General features: G+C 45.4%; 1 long non-coding RNA gene across 1 annotated transcript; it reads left to right on the top strand.

Moving 5' to 3' along the window:
- The first annotated feature begins 4,257 nt into the window (after positions 1-4,257).
- On the top strand, positions 4,258-12,178 carry LOC308472453. Its single transcript, XR_013983526.1, has 3 exons — positions 4,258-4,350; positions 6,855-6,966; positions 11,997-12,178. It is a non-coding gene; the product is annotated as an uncharacterized lncRNA (long non-coding RNA).
- The last annotated feature ends 2,548 nt before the right edge of the window (positions 12,179-14,726 follow it).

Consider the following 14,726-nt stretch of genomic DNA (forward strand, 5'->3'; position numbering starts at 1 on the left):
GCATTCCACCAAACTCCCCAGGTTATATTTTGTGGTTCTAAAAGTTGAGATTTTCACTACTACCAAGTTGTAGTATAAAATTAAAACAACACACATGCCAAATTCATATTCATTATTCTTTGCTATTGAACTGTTAATCATCTGTCCTGCTGTAAGAATGCCAGTGGTATAAGCATTTAAGTTAACTGTATAAGCATTTCATTTAAAATTCTTCAGTTCTTCTGTTCCTACTTAATAAATTCAAACACTGTCCTGAGTCGTTTCTCTGCCACAACTGTCTCCCACTGCTTATCTAACTCACTCCTGAAAGAGCAACTTCCCTTGTGGTATTTTTTTGAAACATTACCTTTCAGGCAGGAGAAGCCACAAGGGAACATTGTAAAAATTTGCGTGGGTGAAGGGTGAATGAGCTGACAGCTGCAATGTAAAACAATAATTGAATTTTAAAAGCTAAGTACTTCAGCAATGCATGATAATAAAATATACTTTTAAATGCTTTTACAGTCTAAATTTTACCTAATATAGTTTGGTTTCAATTGCCATTCAAGAGAATCTTAATGTTGTTCAGAATAAGCAACATTTTGAACAGAATCATTTGTATAGTTCTGTAATGAGATAGACAGACATTTAGATAGCACTCCCTTCAGAATATATACCACAGGAGACAGAAATAAAGCTTTCTTGCCCAGCAATCATGCAAGGATTATTCTAGAAGGAAATGGTACATAGGCTTTCAGACATAATTATTTTATGACAAAGGGCTTGCTCACGTGTTGCAATGAACACGGATACAAGCTTTCTGTACACATGAACAAACATTTATGAGAAAGACTGTACACTCATTGAATTGTACAGCTCAGCTTTTCATGCACACAGGTACACAGATTGTACACTCATTGAATGTAATATGTGACCATCTCTAAAACCTCAGGAAAGTACAAGGAGTTGAATCTAGCCCTCTGAAGCAAATGTTGAGGGTGCATGGGGGGAGAGCAAAGAAGGGGGAAGCTCCATTCTGCAACCAGATGTCTGTTGCATAAGCAGAATGTCAACACTGAATAAACCCCATGTCCAACTTACCTTTATTGTGGCTGTAATTTCCTGGTTATTATGGAAGACTTTTCTTCTCATAGATAACGGCACTGGAGAGAAACATGTCTCTCCATGTTTGTAAGAATCTTTGGGTTGCTTTGCCTTTGCCTACATTGGAGCACCTGAATACTGCAATTCCTGCTTGTTCTGATATTCCTGGGGTCAAGTTGGTATGGATTTCCACATTCTTGTTGGCAGGCCCCACCCCTTCCCTCTCACTGGTTCTTGGGTAGAAGAGAATAAAAGGCTAGAGCCCAAATCAACACAGAACAGGTCAAGTGTTGCCAGCATCTAATCAGCAGTATCCTAAACTCCCTAGCTAGGTAAGGGTTGCCAACTGACTCCTCATCAGGATTCACCCCTCTCAAGTGTGGAGAGAACTGATCCCCAAACTAAGCCTCTGTCAGAAGCTGAGACCTCCCCCTGCCTCCGGAATATAGTTTCTCTTGGCAAGTGAGAGGTGGCTTCCAAATATCCAGGTTCAAAATCTATCTTCACAGAGCACAGAGTATTGCCCATACAAATGAATACAGGGTCTGCCTCCTTGTTTCAGCCTTTTTAAATACAAAGAAGGCTTCTTCCAGCAGCTCCTGCAGTCAAGCTGATGCCAAATGTATTGTTCTGCTTTCCTTTGGACCACACCAGTGAGGCTGAGAGGGGGTCTTCTTGTCTGGATAGCCAAAAACCTCCATACACACTGCCCAGGCTTGCACCCTGGGAAGTTCACTTGGGTGCTGCTAATGTAGCAGTTTGACTTCACCCCCAGAAGTGCACTCTGTTGTCTCTTGAGACAAACAGATGCCAACAAGATATTAATAAAGTAGGATGCATTAAAAAATCCTCAAAAGTAAAGTGGATTTAAAAAGGCAGCGGTCCTTATAATTCATTTCCCTCCTCTTATCCCCAATCATAATATTAAAGCAAGTAAACAAGACTACAGACACAAGAGAATGATGGTGGAGGGGTTTCTTCCCAGCACAGTCTCTATATCAACTCTTCTCTCCCTCCCCACTCCTTGGGATTCCAGCCTGTGGGTACTATCACAGTTCAGAAATTCAAGCCAGGCTGCCTAATCTCACAGGAATAATTTAGATGGATACCTGCACAGTTTGCTTTATAACTTTCTCTCTACAACATCTAGAGACTCAGTTCTTTAGAAAAAAGAAAAGAAATCTGGGAGCATGGCGCTTCTGTTGGCTGTGAGTCCTCATTGTATTAGCCAAATTACAGTACTAGATTTTTGAAAATGAAGTCAAATGATAAAATATATGCAGATATTTACAGAATGCCCCCTGTATGCTGGTTTATGCCTTGTCAGAAGTTTAAAAGCAACACTGTACATTTCCGACACACAGACTCAATGCCACAGCACAATGCTGATGCCTCTACATTCATCATAAAGCAAGGCTTGCTTATGACTATGGCAACACTTTAGCCTATAAACATTTTACACACTGCTATAAAATGCCACAAAAATAGCTTTGAGAATGAGAGCATTCTCAAAGCAAGAAGCAGATACTTTTTCAGCTCATGTCTTTGGAAGCTAAATCATTTCTACCTCTAGCCAATTTCTGCCCTCAGCTCGTTCTAACTTGAAAGTATAGGTGCAAACTTTGTGTCTATCTACTTCATTTACCAATTCAACACACAGCTCAAGTTCTGGTCTCCTGGATCATACTACAGAAGCACTGTCTGGTACTGGCCCTCTCATTATGCAGTGCAGGGTATGTGAAAATAGTTAAACCTACATTGGCTTCAAGAACAATGTTAGCAGACTTGCACTGGCCACAGTTAGTCAGTTGCAGCAATTACAATAAATAGTCTTTTGGAGTCTTAAAATTGTTATGGTATAAGCGTTGAGTGGAAGTCTATTGCAGTGCAGTCAACATGGTGCCCTCTAGATATTGCTGGACTACAACTCCCATCATTCTCAACCATTGGCCATTGGGTGTTGTAGTCCAAAATACTTTGAGAGCGCCAATTTGACTATCCCTGGCTTCTGCCATAATAGAATTGTTAGTCTTTAAGATGCCATCAGACTCTTCCTTGTTTTCATTTGCTCTCCTCTAACACAAGAAAGGGACGTGGGTGGCGCTGTGGTCTAAACCACAGAGCCTAGGACTTGCCGATCAGAAGGTTGGCGGTTCAAATCCCCGCGACAGGGTGAGCTCCCATTGCTCAGTCCCTGCTCCTGCCAACCTAGCAGTTAGAAAGCACATCAAAGTGCAAGTAGATAAATAGGTACCACTCCAGCAGGAAGGTAAACGGCGTTTCCGTGCGCTGCGGCTTAGTCATGCTGGCCACATGACCCAGAAGCTGTACGCCGGCTCCCTCAGCCAGTAAAGCGAGATGAGCACCGCAACCCCAGAGTCAGCCACGACTGGGTCTAATGGTCAGGGGTCCCTTTACCTAACACACGAAAAGTGGGGCAATAATGTAACAATTAATATTGTCCCTCAAAGAAGTAGAGAACTTTTACTCAGAAATGCTTTTAAGGGGTTGGCTTCCAAAGGCACAAAGGCTGCACTGAAAAGGCATCTTCCCAACTCAGAATTGGATGAATTCACTTTATCAAAACGGTAAGGATTGTTTGGTACTCAGTAGCCTGGTACATCATTGCATAGTACATTGCTGAATAATGCTTTGCAGAGTGTTATTGTTGAGCCTCCAATTACTAGGTGATGTACAGTACATAAGAGGCACACACAAAAGAGGCACACCTCAACTTAGGTGGCTTTAAAAGATTAGACAAATTCGTGGAGGACAAAGCTATCAATGGCTATTGGCCATGATGGCTATGTTCTATACCTCCACGGTCATCTACATATTCCAAGATAAGCCTGTAATGCTGGGTGGGGGACCTATGGGCCAGACTTGGCCCACCAGGCCTCCCCAGTTGGCCCACAAAGCCATTTATAGGCAGCAAAATTCATACTCCCTACACCTGTCATACATGGTGTGGGTGTGGAACTACAAGGGTAAAGCTACAAAGCAAGAATCCTGAATTTAAAGTGGGTTCCTTTACTAGGACAAGGTGCTTTGCCAGCTATCAGCTGGTGGGTGGTAGGAGCAGGCCCTGCTCCCTCTCAGCACTTCTTCTTCCTAGCACTATGTTCTGAAGCCCCCAATTGTCAGGATTTAAAAGCACAGCACAAAGTTTTCAAACTGCCATCAAGATGCTCCTTCAAACCTATGGTAGAGTCTAATGGATCCTTGCTCTATCCCTAAACAGAAGGGCTAGTTAGGATCCAAGCCATGGTACTAAATTATAATATTGTGTCATTCTCTGTACTACTTGCTCTGCCTTCTTTTTTAAATGGTACAACACTTGGTATTTTATTTTCTCTTTTTCAGAGTCCCTAGTTTGCTGATTGGCTAATCATAGTCAAATCAGGAAGGCAAAACTAAAATTAGCTGACAATCTGAACAACAAAAGGTTCAAGCTTTACAAGGCAACATACTTGGATTAAGATACTTCTCTCCAACCTCCCCCAAAATGCATACATACCGTATTGGAGATATGAGCACAAAATGTCAAATTTCTTTTAGTTATTCAAGTGGCCCATTTGCAGAAGCTGGGGGACAGCTAGTCAATATGGTAAGAAATCAGACTCTCATGTTCTGAGAAATGCAGTCAGGTGCCACAAATGTTTGGCCATTCTGTATACATACATACCTAAAGCACAAAAAGAAATAAAAGCAGATTGGGAACATTTATATAAGGATGCTGAAACTGACAGTTTTATTATTCCTGTTGAGAGCCATGCTAAGTTTCAATGTGATGTTTCACCCGGTTTCTTTATGGGGAAGATTTATGTTCTCTATAGCTTTCAGCTCCCAGCATTTTCTGATAGGCTAAGAGCATTCACTGCTACACCAAAAAATACTACAGATAATACCTGAGCAAACAAATAATTTATTACACACAAACCTTTGGCTCACGAAGGTCACTTCTTCAGGTACAAGCCGAAGCCCTCCATATTATCAGAATTTATCTAGCTTGTCTTTTCCACCTAGAAGGCATGAATACAAATGCAAAGGGGAGAAAGATCATGACCCGGGGGGGCTTCAGAGTTTAATAAGGACTATTGTTCTAAGAGCTGTTGACAACTCACTGCAAATTTGTCAAATGCTGTTTCTGTAGTGAAGAAACAAGGGGAATATGGCAGGGAGAAATGCAGTGCAGGTTCACTGAGAGAACATGGGGCCTATGCAGAAGCAGAATGAGTGGAAACATAATCTCTCCTACAGTGGTGCCTCGCAAGACGAAATTAATTCGTTCCGCAAGTCTCTTCGTCTTGCGAGTTTTTCGTCTTGCGATGCACGGTTTCCCATAGGAATGCATTGAAAATCAATTAATGCGTTCCTAGGGAAACCGCCTTCAGGCCAGGTCCGGGGACAGTCTGTCCCCGGACCTCTTCTGAAGTCTGGGGGGGGGGACAAGGGCTTTTCTTCCCACCCCCAGCATTTTAAAAAACCCCGGGACAGCGGAGGACTTCTCCGCTGTCCGGGCGATCTTAAAATGCTGGCGGGCGGCATTTTAAAATCGCCCCGGGACAGCGGAGGACTTCTCCACTGTCCGGGGCGATTTAAAAGTCCTCCGGGACAGGCAGGCAGGGGGGAGCAAAGACTTTCGCCCCCCGCCCGCCTTCAGAAGGTGTTCCCGCCCCGCCGCCCGGCTTCGGAGCACCGTTCCGAAGCCGGGCAGCGGCGGGAGGTGTTCCCTCCCCCCCGCCCGGCTTCGGAGCACCGTTCCAAAGCCGGGCGGCGGCGGGAGGTGTTCCCTCCCCGCCGCCCGGCTTCGGAGCACCGTTCCGAAGCCCGGCGGCGGCGGGAGGTGTTCCCGCCCCGCCGCCCGGCTTCGGAGGAGCCTTCCGAAGCCCGGCGGCGGCGGGAGGTGTTCCCGCCCCACCGCCCGGCTTCGGAGGAGCCTTCCGAAGCCCGGCGGCGGCGGGAGGAGGTGTCCCCGCCCCGCCGCCAGGCTTCGGAGGAGGTCCGAGGACAGTGGGGAAGACCCGCTGCACTTCCCCGCTGTCCCTGAGATTTCCCTATGGGCTGTCGTCTTGCGAAGCAAGCCCATAGGGAAATTCGTTTTGCGAAGCGCCTCCAAAACGGAAAACTCTTTCGTCTAGCGGGTTTTCCGTCTTGCGAGGCGTTCGTCTTGCGGGGTACCACTGTACTTCCACTGCATCAGTTCACCACCTCTAGTATGCTGAACTATATTAACTTCTGTGCTTGAGTTTGATCTTGCTCTGAAGAGGGTTGTGCTTTTCAGCATCTCCATAATCCATTCTTAAGTGCCATGCAGTTAGTTGGGAAGGAGGAAGAAGAATTCTGGACAAACTGTAGGGACCTTCCTTGCTTTGTGTCAGTTGTAACAGTTCTTGCAAAGCGTTTCCACCACTGCTGCTTCTCCCAGTCCAGCAGGTTGATTCATACGTCTGCCATAGATGTATGGAAAAAAGAACCACATGCTTCATCTCATGCTGGGGATAGCTCAGTTGGTAGAGCATAAGACTTCTAATCTCAGGGTCATGGGTTTGGGCCCCACATTGGGCAAAAGATTCCTGCATTGCAGGTAGTTGGGCTAGATGACCCTCATGGTCCCTTCCAACTCTACAATTCTATGATTTTATGCTTATGGTTCCTTCGCATTGACATTACTGGAATGTAAAGTGAAGTATGAATGTAAGGTAAGATCAGCCACCCAGAAATTCTTCCCATAATCACAATGACTGAGAAGTGTGCCGCTCTAATTGCAGAAAATGTGGGAACACTCCAGCATCATCCTCAAAGGTCCCAAATCATAGACCATGCAGCACACATTAATGTGTATCCTGAGAGGCTTGAGAAATAATTGCATGGATGATTATGGTGAGTCTGTGAACTGGTCATCTCTACCACTAAAATATCATGTGGGGAAAAGCTGCTCAATAGTTTTCCTTGTCTGTTAATCACATTATCCTGAATACTTGCACTATAATTTATTTCTCGTTCATTTTTTTGTCTTCTTAACTTTGTTTCCTTTTTTTATTATTTTTACAAAACCTTACCTACTCATAACATTTAGGTTGCAGTTCTATACACGTTCACCTAGGAATAAGCTTCATTGGATCAATGGGACATTCCTGTGAGTAGACATCTATAAGTTTGTGCTGTTAGATTCCCTATACACTCTCAGCGCATTGGACAATCAGAGGAGAGGCCTCATAATATGGAGCATTGGTCAATGTTCAATGGTCAGGGATGGTGAAGATGTAGCCAATGTTATCTGGAGAGAACCACATTGCCTGTCCCAGAAAAAGAAACTCAACTGTACTGGCATGCATTACAGCTTTCTTTTCCTTGTTTAGAGTTGGTACAAGTGTTGCTGCCCCAAGTTAGTCACTATAACTGATTATTCATGCAAGTGAACAGTATAAAATCTCAAGTGATGAGCTACCAAGCACTCCCTGGTGTTTCAATGACTAGAAACACTGCAAAATGCTTTCCCGCCCTCCTGTTGAGAGGAGCAGCCAGTGTGACCATTCATGTGTCTCTTTTTCAGATGCAAATTCATACACAGAAAGCCAAGTGGAAAATCTTTCCAAATATCAGCACCTGCTCTTAAGATAGGCACAGAACACATGGTGGTGCTTCAGAACTCTTTCATTCTTCTTCAGGGCAGCATTATGTCTGCATCCAGATGGCTGGACTGTGTGTCACTTCTATAAAAATGCTTGTGAGGTGACCAAAGTAAACTAAGAACATACGAAGGCCCATCGAGTCCAGCATCCTGTTCTGACAGCGACCAGAAACCCGCAAGCAGAACCTAAGTGCAACAACACTCCTATGATTCCTTCCTGCCTTCTGATTCCTACAATCTGTGGTGTGCAACTGGGACCAGAAGCTATATAAAGGAGACAAAGGTTAAACAGCTGCTTTTCATTACTACAAAATCTCATTGATCTCCATTGACAGTTTGGTTCATTAGGCCTCCAGAAGCTCTTTTATTAAAATGACAATGCTGAAATCAATCCTTGAACATGACCCAGCTGCACTCACCTGACATAAAATCACATTCTTAATCAGGATCCCAAGAGGCACAATTACTTACCTCAAGACTACTCCCATGCATAAGCCAAACAAAATTCAAAACAGAAACAAATATTTCCTACGAGGTATTAGGGCTTCCCTCACTCTGTGCTCTATAATATTGAACAAGGAATTTATCTATCCATAGAACTCCATGATATGACTTTAAGAAATCACAATACAGGCAAGGTTGGTAGCGTTTCGTGATATTGCTTGCATGGAATTTCACACACGATGTGAAATTCTTATGCACCATTAGGCAACTCGTGCATTAACCTGAGAAACAGCAAAAGAGCCATTTTTAAAAAAAAATAATGCAAAGGGCTGTAGACAATGTGAGTCTTAGTCAGAGAAGACCCATTAAAAGTAATAGGCATGGCTAACTTAGAACAATTGATTTCAATGGGTCTACTTTGAGATGTTAGTTGGCTAACTTCGTAATGATACGCTTGAAAACAGTCATTTACTGGGAAGCATTCAATTGAATATCAGTGGATGGGCTCCCACCAGCACAATGGGACTTTCTCTCCCCGCCGTATCCCCCTGTGCCTCCCCAAAATTCAGGCTAGAACAGCACATGGCCATAAGACATGAGGAATCATCCATCTGCTGAGCAGGAGTGCTGATGAAACAATCAGTTGAGTGCAACACACCTATTACAAATGTCTTCCGAATTTGAGTTGACTTGACTTTCCGACTTGAGTTGAAAGGATTTTTTAAAAAAGAATATCTAAATTGAGTAAAGCATAACAAAACAGGGGAGGGGAGATTATATGATCTCAGGGCCGTCTTAAGTATATCTGGCGCCGTGGTGCAGAGATCCCTCTGGTGCCCCCCCCCATTTCCCAGAGTTGCCAACCTTTTTTACGGCACTGCCGGCAGCTTCGTGGGGGTGGAGGAGGCAGGCAGTGGTGCTGCTTCAGCGAGGTGGGCGAGGGCAGCAAACTGATGCAGGGAGGCACCACGCCATGCCATGCCATGCCCAGCCTCCACCTCTTCCCTGGTGCCCTCCAGAACTTGGCACCCTGGCGCCCCGTGCCACTTGCTTCTATGGGCAAGACACCCCTGTATGATCTGCCTGGTGCTTCATAAGGTGTCAGGAAGTTCCCAGTACTTCAGGTTTGTTATGCTATGATTCAAGCCGCATTTGAGAGAAAGCCCTGTTAAGTAGAACTCATCTATGCTCATGTCCCAATTTAGTGGAAAACACTACCCATTCCCTTAAACCAGTCCAACAAAGAGATTGGATATAACATATTGAGAAATTAGCTGTGAGAGTTACATCTGCTTGTGTTAATGGATTTTTATGCCTGGAGCCATGTTGCTACCCTCTTAGGAAAATTGCTGAACAAAAGCATATTTTTGTTATTAAAACTGAAGAAAAAAGTTTGGGCTTGTTTTTGTTTTTAATATATCCTAGTTTGATTCAGACCAAGTGTACCAAAAGTCTTCAACAGATGTTCATTAAATTTTGGTGCAGGGTTTATTTATTTTTCACAAAATGTGCATAATCTTCAGTATAGTGCAGGATGCAGAAGGATTTTTTTTTATCATAATAGAGAAGTTTGAAATTTGCCCTGGGAATATTGTATAACTTGTTCATTCTCTTAACGTTTCTCCGAATTCTTTCAAATGATTATTCTAAGCACAGACACGGAAATTTTGCTCCCAAATTTCACAGTGGCCGAAATTTGGTGAGGACTTAGAGATGCACAAAACCTCTAAGTGAAATGTTGTTAAATCTACATATATATATATATATATATATATATATATATATATATTGCTTGTTTGTACCCCGCACATCTGGCTGGGTTGTCCCAGCCACTCTGGGCAGCTTCTAGCATATATAAAAACAGAATAAAACATTAAACCTTAAAAAGCTTCACTATTCAGGGCTGTCTTCAGATGTTTCCTGAATGTTATATAATTACTTTCCTTTCCATGGTTCTAAGCAGGACCCTCCAAATTCACTTTAAATTTAACATAAGGAGCTATTTGTTGTGGGATGGGGACTCTAATTCAGAGCAATGGGAGTGGAAATCCAAATAAAATATGTATCCAATGATGTACAACCATACAGTGATTCTCTCCCAAGCAGTGGCTTGCAATCTACTAATTAGCAGTTGTTGTTGTTTAGTCGTGTCCGATTCTTCGTGAACCCATGGACCAGAGCACGCCCAGCACTCCTGTCTTCCACTGCCTCCCTCAGTTTGTTCAAACTCATGCTGGTAGCTTCGAGAACACTGTCCAACCATCTCGTCCTCTGTCATCCTTTCTCCTTCTGCCCTCAATCTTTCCCAACATCAGGGTCTTTTCCAGAGAGTCTTCTCTTCTCATGAGGTGGCCAAAGTATTGGAGCCTCAGCTTCACGATCTGTCCTTCCAGTGAGCACTCAGGGCTGATTTCCTTAAGAATGGATAGGTTTGATTAGCAGTAGAAAAACCTATTCAGGTAAGGTCTTGAGGATGCTGAACAAAGAAGCAGAAAAGACTAATGGGTTAGGTCTGTTAATGCTTAGATTTGCTGCTAATACAGCTAACATCAAGTGCTAAACCATTATTGCATGTTGTTTGAGGATTTTCTAGCCCAGTGGCTAGATTTGTTGGATTTGAATGCTGATGAAGGAGTGGAGGGACCAGGATCAGATTCCTGCTCAGTCATGAGTAAGTCACTGGCTCTCAGCCTAACATACCCATAGTGTGCTGAATTCTGTGAAGGAAAAATGGAATGTAAATGTATGGGGGGGTGTTGTTGTTTTTTAAGGTTGGGGGGGCAGCTAGCAGTCATCATCAGCACAATAACAGTGGCATGGGCTATATGATATAAAAAAGGCAGGTTATTTTATGTTAAAATCACTGAAAGAGGGGGTTGCTTTGGAACATGACATTGGGGAGAGAGAGCCTTGATCATTCCTTCAGTGATAATAATAATAATAGCCCTTCAAGCTTCTGTGCTCCGGGAGGCCGGAGGAACTTGAAGGTACAATACTTAAGAAAAATGTGTAGTCATACTTTAAGTTTAGGAGCGGAACAACTTGTTCCTATAATGACCATGAAATAACTTGTGAAAGTGGCGTCAGACCATTTGTTCAGTCTAAAATGGTGGTGGTAATGCAGGCTCTTGGGTCTCTTGAAGCTAAAGCGCCTTGTGTTTTCAGTGCTCCAGGCTCTTGGGTTTTAGATGTGAGGGTGATCTGGCTGTGACATCTGTCACCCATTGATCACCAGGGTTGATTCAGCTGATCTGGCTGGCTAGGCGGGTGTCCCCTCCCTCCCTCACCGCTCCATGTACATCCCACACAAAGCTGCGTGCACGGTGGAATAGGACAACCGTCCCAGATAGAAGGAGTGTACTGTTCTTCGGTCAAGGGTATACAATAGCTGTGCTCCCCTGCTAGAACCTTCAAACAAGCTCAAGGTCCATTTGTAGGCTCTTGGGTCTTTCCCAAGATATTTTACTTGAGGTCCTAGCAGCTGAGCCTGGGTCCTTATACATGATCCTCAAGGTCCAGGGACCTGCCCAATGCTCTGGTTTCTACTGCATATTTTTGCTTGCGCTCCTCCACTTATTCAAACACACCAATGTTCATTTTGACCTTCTCCCTTGGTTCATATTTTCTTTATCCTCTTTCCTTTTTAAAAAATTACTTTTCCCTACTATGGAACAGTAGGAAAATCTGGCCCAAGAGGAACAAGCATTTGCACCCATGAAATTAATTAGCCATTGTTAGGCTTTTTTGCAGAGAAGTCCTCGGAGCACACTTGTTACATTAATTGCTCTCCACACTGGCAAAACTCGTGTAATCTGATTTTTCTATTATTTCCCAGGTGTGCCGCATTGTCAGAGAGCTCTCAGCAACAAAATATGCAGAAATCGCTTGAAGTAATTCTAAAGGACAGCAGTGCAAGAGAAAAACACTGAAGACAAATGTGCCATTGTTTGTTATCTTAGGTATGAATGTACAGTTTCAAACCAACAATACTAAAGGACGGCATCTGTTTAACATTCAGAGGAAGGTTATTGGAATGATTCCTATGAGTGTATAAGTTGAAAGGGTTTTATCAGAATAAAAGGACCATCCAAGCACAATAGTAGATAATGCTGCACTCCACATCTGTGAAGGAATCCGGCCTGAACTCACAGGAATCTCCTTCTAGATAGACTCTATCATCAAGTAGCATGAATGACTTGGTACAGTGGTGCCTCGCAAGACGAAATTAATTCGTTCCGCAAGTCTCTTCGTCTTGCGAGTTTTTCGTCTTGCGATGCACGGTTTCCCATAGGAATGCATTGAAAATCAATTAATGCGTTCCTAGGGAAACCGCCTTCAGACCAGGTCCGGGGACAGTCTGTCCCCGGACCTCTTCTGAAGGCTGGGGGGGGGGACAAGGGCTTTTCTTCCCACCCCCAGCATTTTAAAAAACCCCGGGACAGCGGAGGACTTCTCCGCTGTCCGGGCGATCTTAAAATGCTGGCGGGCGGCATTTTAAAATCGCCCCGGGACAGCGGAGGACTTCTCCGCTGTCCGGGGCGATTTAAAAGCCCCTGGGAAGGCGGGCAGGGGGGACAAAGACTTTCGCCCCCCGCCCGCCTTCAGAAGGTGTTCCCGCCCCCCGCCCCGCTTCAGAGCAGCGTTCCGAAGCGGGGCGGCTGGGGCAGGTGTTCCCGCCCCCCCCGCCCCGCTTCGGAACAGCGTTCCGAAGTGGGGCGGCTGGGGCAGGTGTTCCCGCCCCCCCGCCCCGCTTCGGAGCACCGGGAGAAGCGATCTCCCCGCAGCCCCTTGCTTCAAAAGAGGTCCGGGGGCAGCGGGGAAGAAGCGCTGCGCTTCGCGCTGCCCCCGGACCTCTTTTGAAGCAAGGGGCTGCGGGGAGATCGCTGTCCCCGGACCTCTTTTGAAGCAAGGGGCGGTGGGGAGAAGCGATCTCCCCGCAGCCCCTTGCTTCAAAAGAGGTCCGGGGGCAGCGGGAAGCGCTTCCCGCTGTCCCCGGACCTGGGGCTGCGGGGAGAAGATCGCTTCTCCCCGCCGCCCCTTGCTTCAAAAGAGAAGACCCGCTGTCCCCGGGGCAAGCTTCGTTTTGCGAAGCAAGCCCATAGGGAAATTCGTCTTGCGAGGCAACTCGAAAACGAAAAAACCTTTTGTTTTGCGAGTTTTTCGTCTCGCGAGGCGTTCGTCTTGCGGGGTACCACTGTATAGTTTTGGATGTGTTCACTGCTAGGGAACCTGTGGCCCTCTAGAAGTTATTGGACTACAACTTCCATCATCCATGAACAGGATGGCTGGGGATGATGGGAGTTGGAGTCCAACAACACCTGGAGAGCCACAAGTTCCTCAGTCCTGATTTAACAGGCCGCACAAGGACTGGCTTGCATGGTGGTCCTTGCCAGACATTCAACTGAAGATCTGAGTTGAATGCTTACAGTTACTGAACTGCTATAAGGCAGCTCTCATTCTGGTGAAATGTAATGTGCATGTAACCCACAGAAACCATTTCAAAAGTCAAAGTAGGAGAAGTGGTACTTGAACTTGGTTTCTTCACAGGAAAACAGCCTCTGCACGTAGTGTGTACTTTAGTACAGCTGAGGAGATTCTCCTCCACTCTACTTACATCCACACACTTCCCTTTGTTTGTACTGCATGGTTTTCCATTTCCCCCAGGAGAATAAGAATGGGCAGCTGCCATTGAGATGCTGTCTCCCTGATGCAGCAGTGAGGCGCAGTGAGGCACAAATGGGTCCATCTTGGTCTTTGGAATAGGAATGGGACAGACCTTGGTAATATGCTACCCTGTGCAAGGCCAACATTTGATGCCCTCCCTCCAGCCCTCATGTATTGTAGGTTGTCATGTTGTTTGCAAAAATATGTCTGTTAGGCAAAATTGCATACAAATTCTGCCAATAATAATAATAATAATAATAATTTATTATTTGTACCCCGCCCATCTGGCTGGGTTTCCCCAGCCACTCTGGGCGGCTTCCATAGAAACCAAAAATACAGTAAAATATCACAGATTAAAAACTTCCCTGAACAGGGCTGCCTTAAGATGTCTTCTAAATGTCAGGTAGTTATTTATCGCTTTGACATCTGATGGAAGGGCGTTCCACAGGGCGGGCGCCACTACCGAGGAGGCCCTCTGCCTGGTTCCCTGTAGCTTTGCTTCTCGCAATGAGGGAACCGCCAGAAGGCCCTCGGTGCTGGACCTCAGCGTCCGGGCAGAACGATGGGGGTGGAGACGCTCCTTCAGGTATACTGGGCCGAGGCCGTTTAGGGCTTTAAAGGTCAACACCAGCACTTTGAATTGTGCTCGGAAACGTACTGGGAGCCAATGTAGGTCTTTCAAGACCGGTGTTATGTGGTCTTGGCGGCCGCCCCCAATCACCAGTCTAGCTGCCGCATTCTGGATTAGTTGTAGTTTCCGAGTCACCTTCAAAGGTAGCCCCACGTACAGCGCATTGCAGTAGTCCAAGCGGGAGATAACTAGAGCATGCACCACTCTGGCGAGACAGTCCGCGGGCAGGTAGGGTCTCAGCCTGCGTACCAGGTGGGGTTGGTAGACAGC

The sequence above is a fragment of the Podarcis pityusensis genome (assembly GCF_964106645.2).
Source record: "Podarcis pityusensis genome assembly, chromosome: 2".
NCBI lineage: Eukaryota > Metazoa > Chordata > Lepidosauria > Squamata > Lacertidae > Podarcis > Podarcis pityusensis.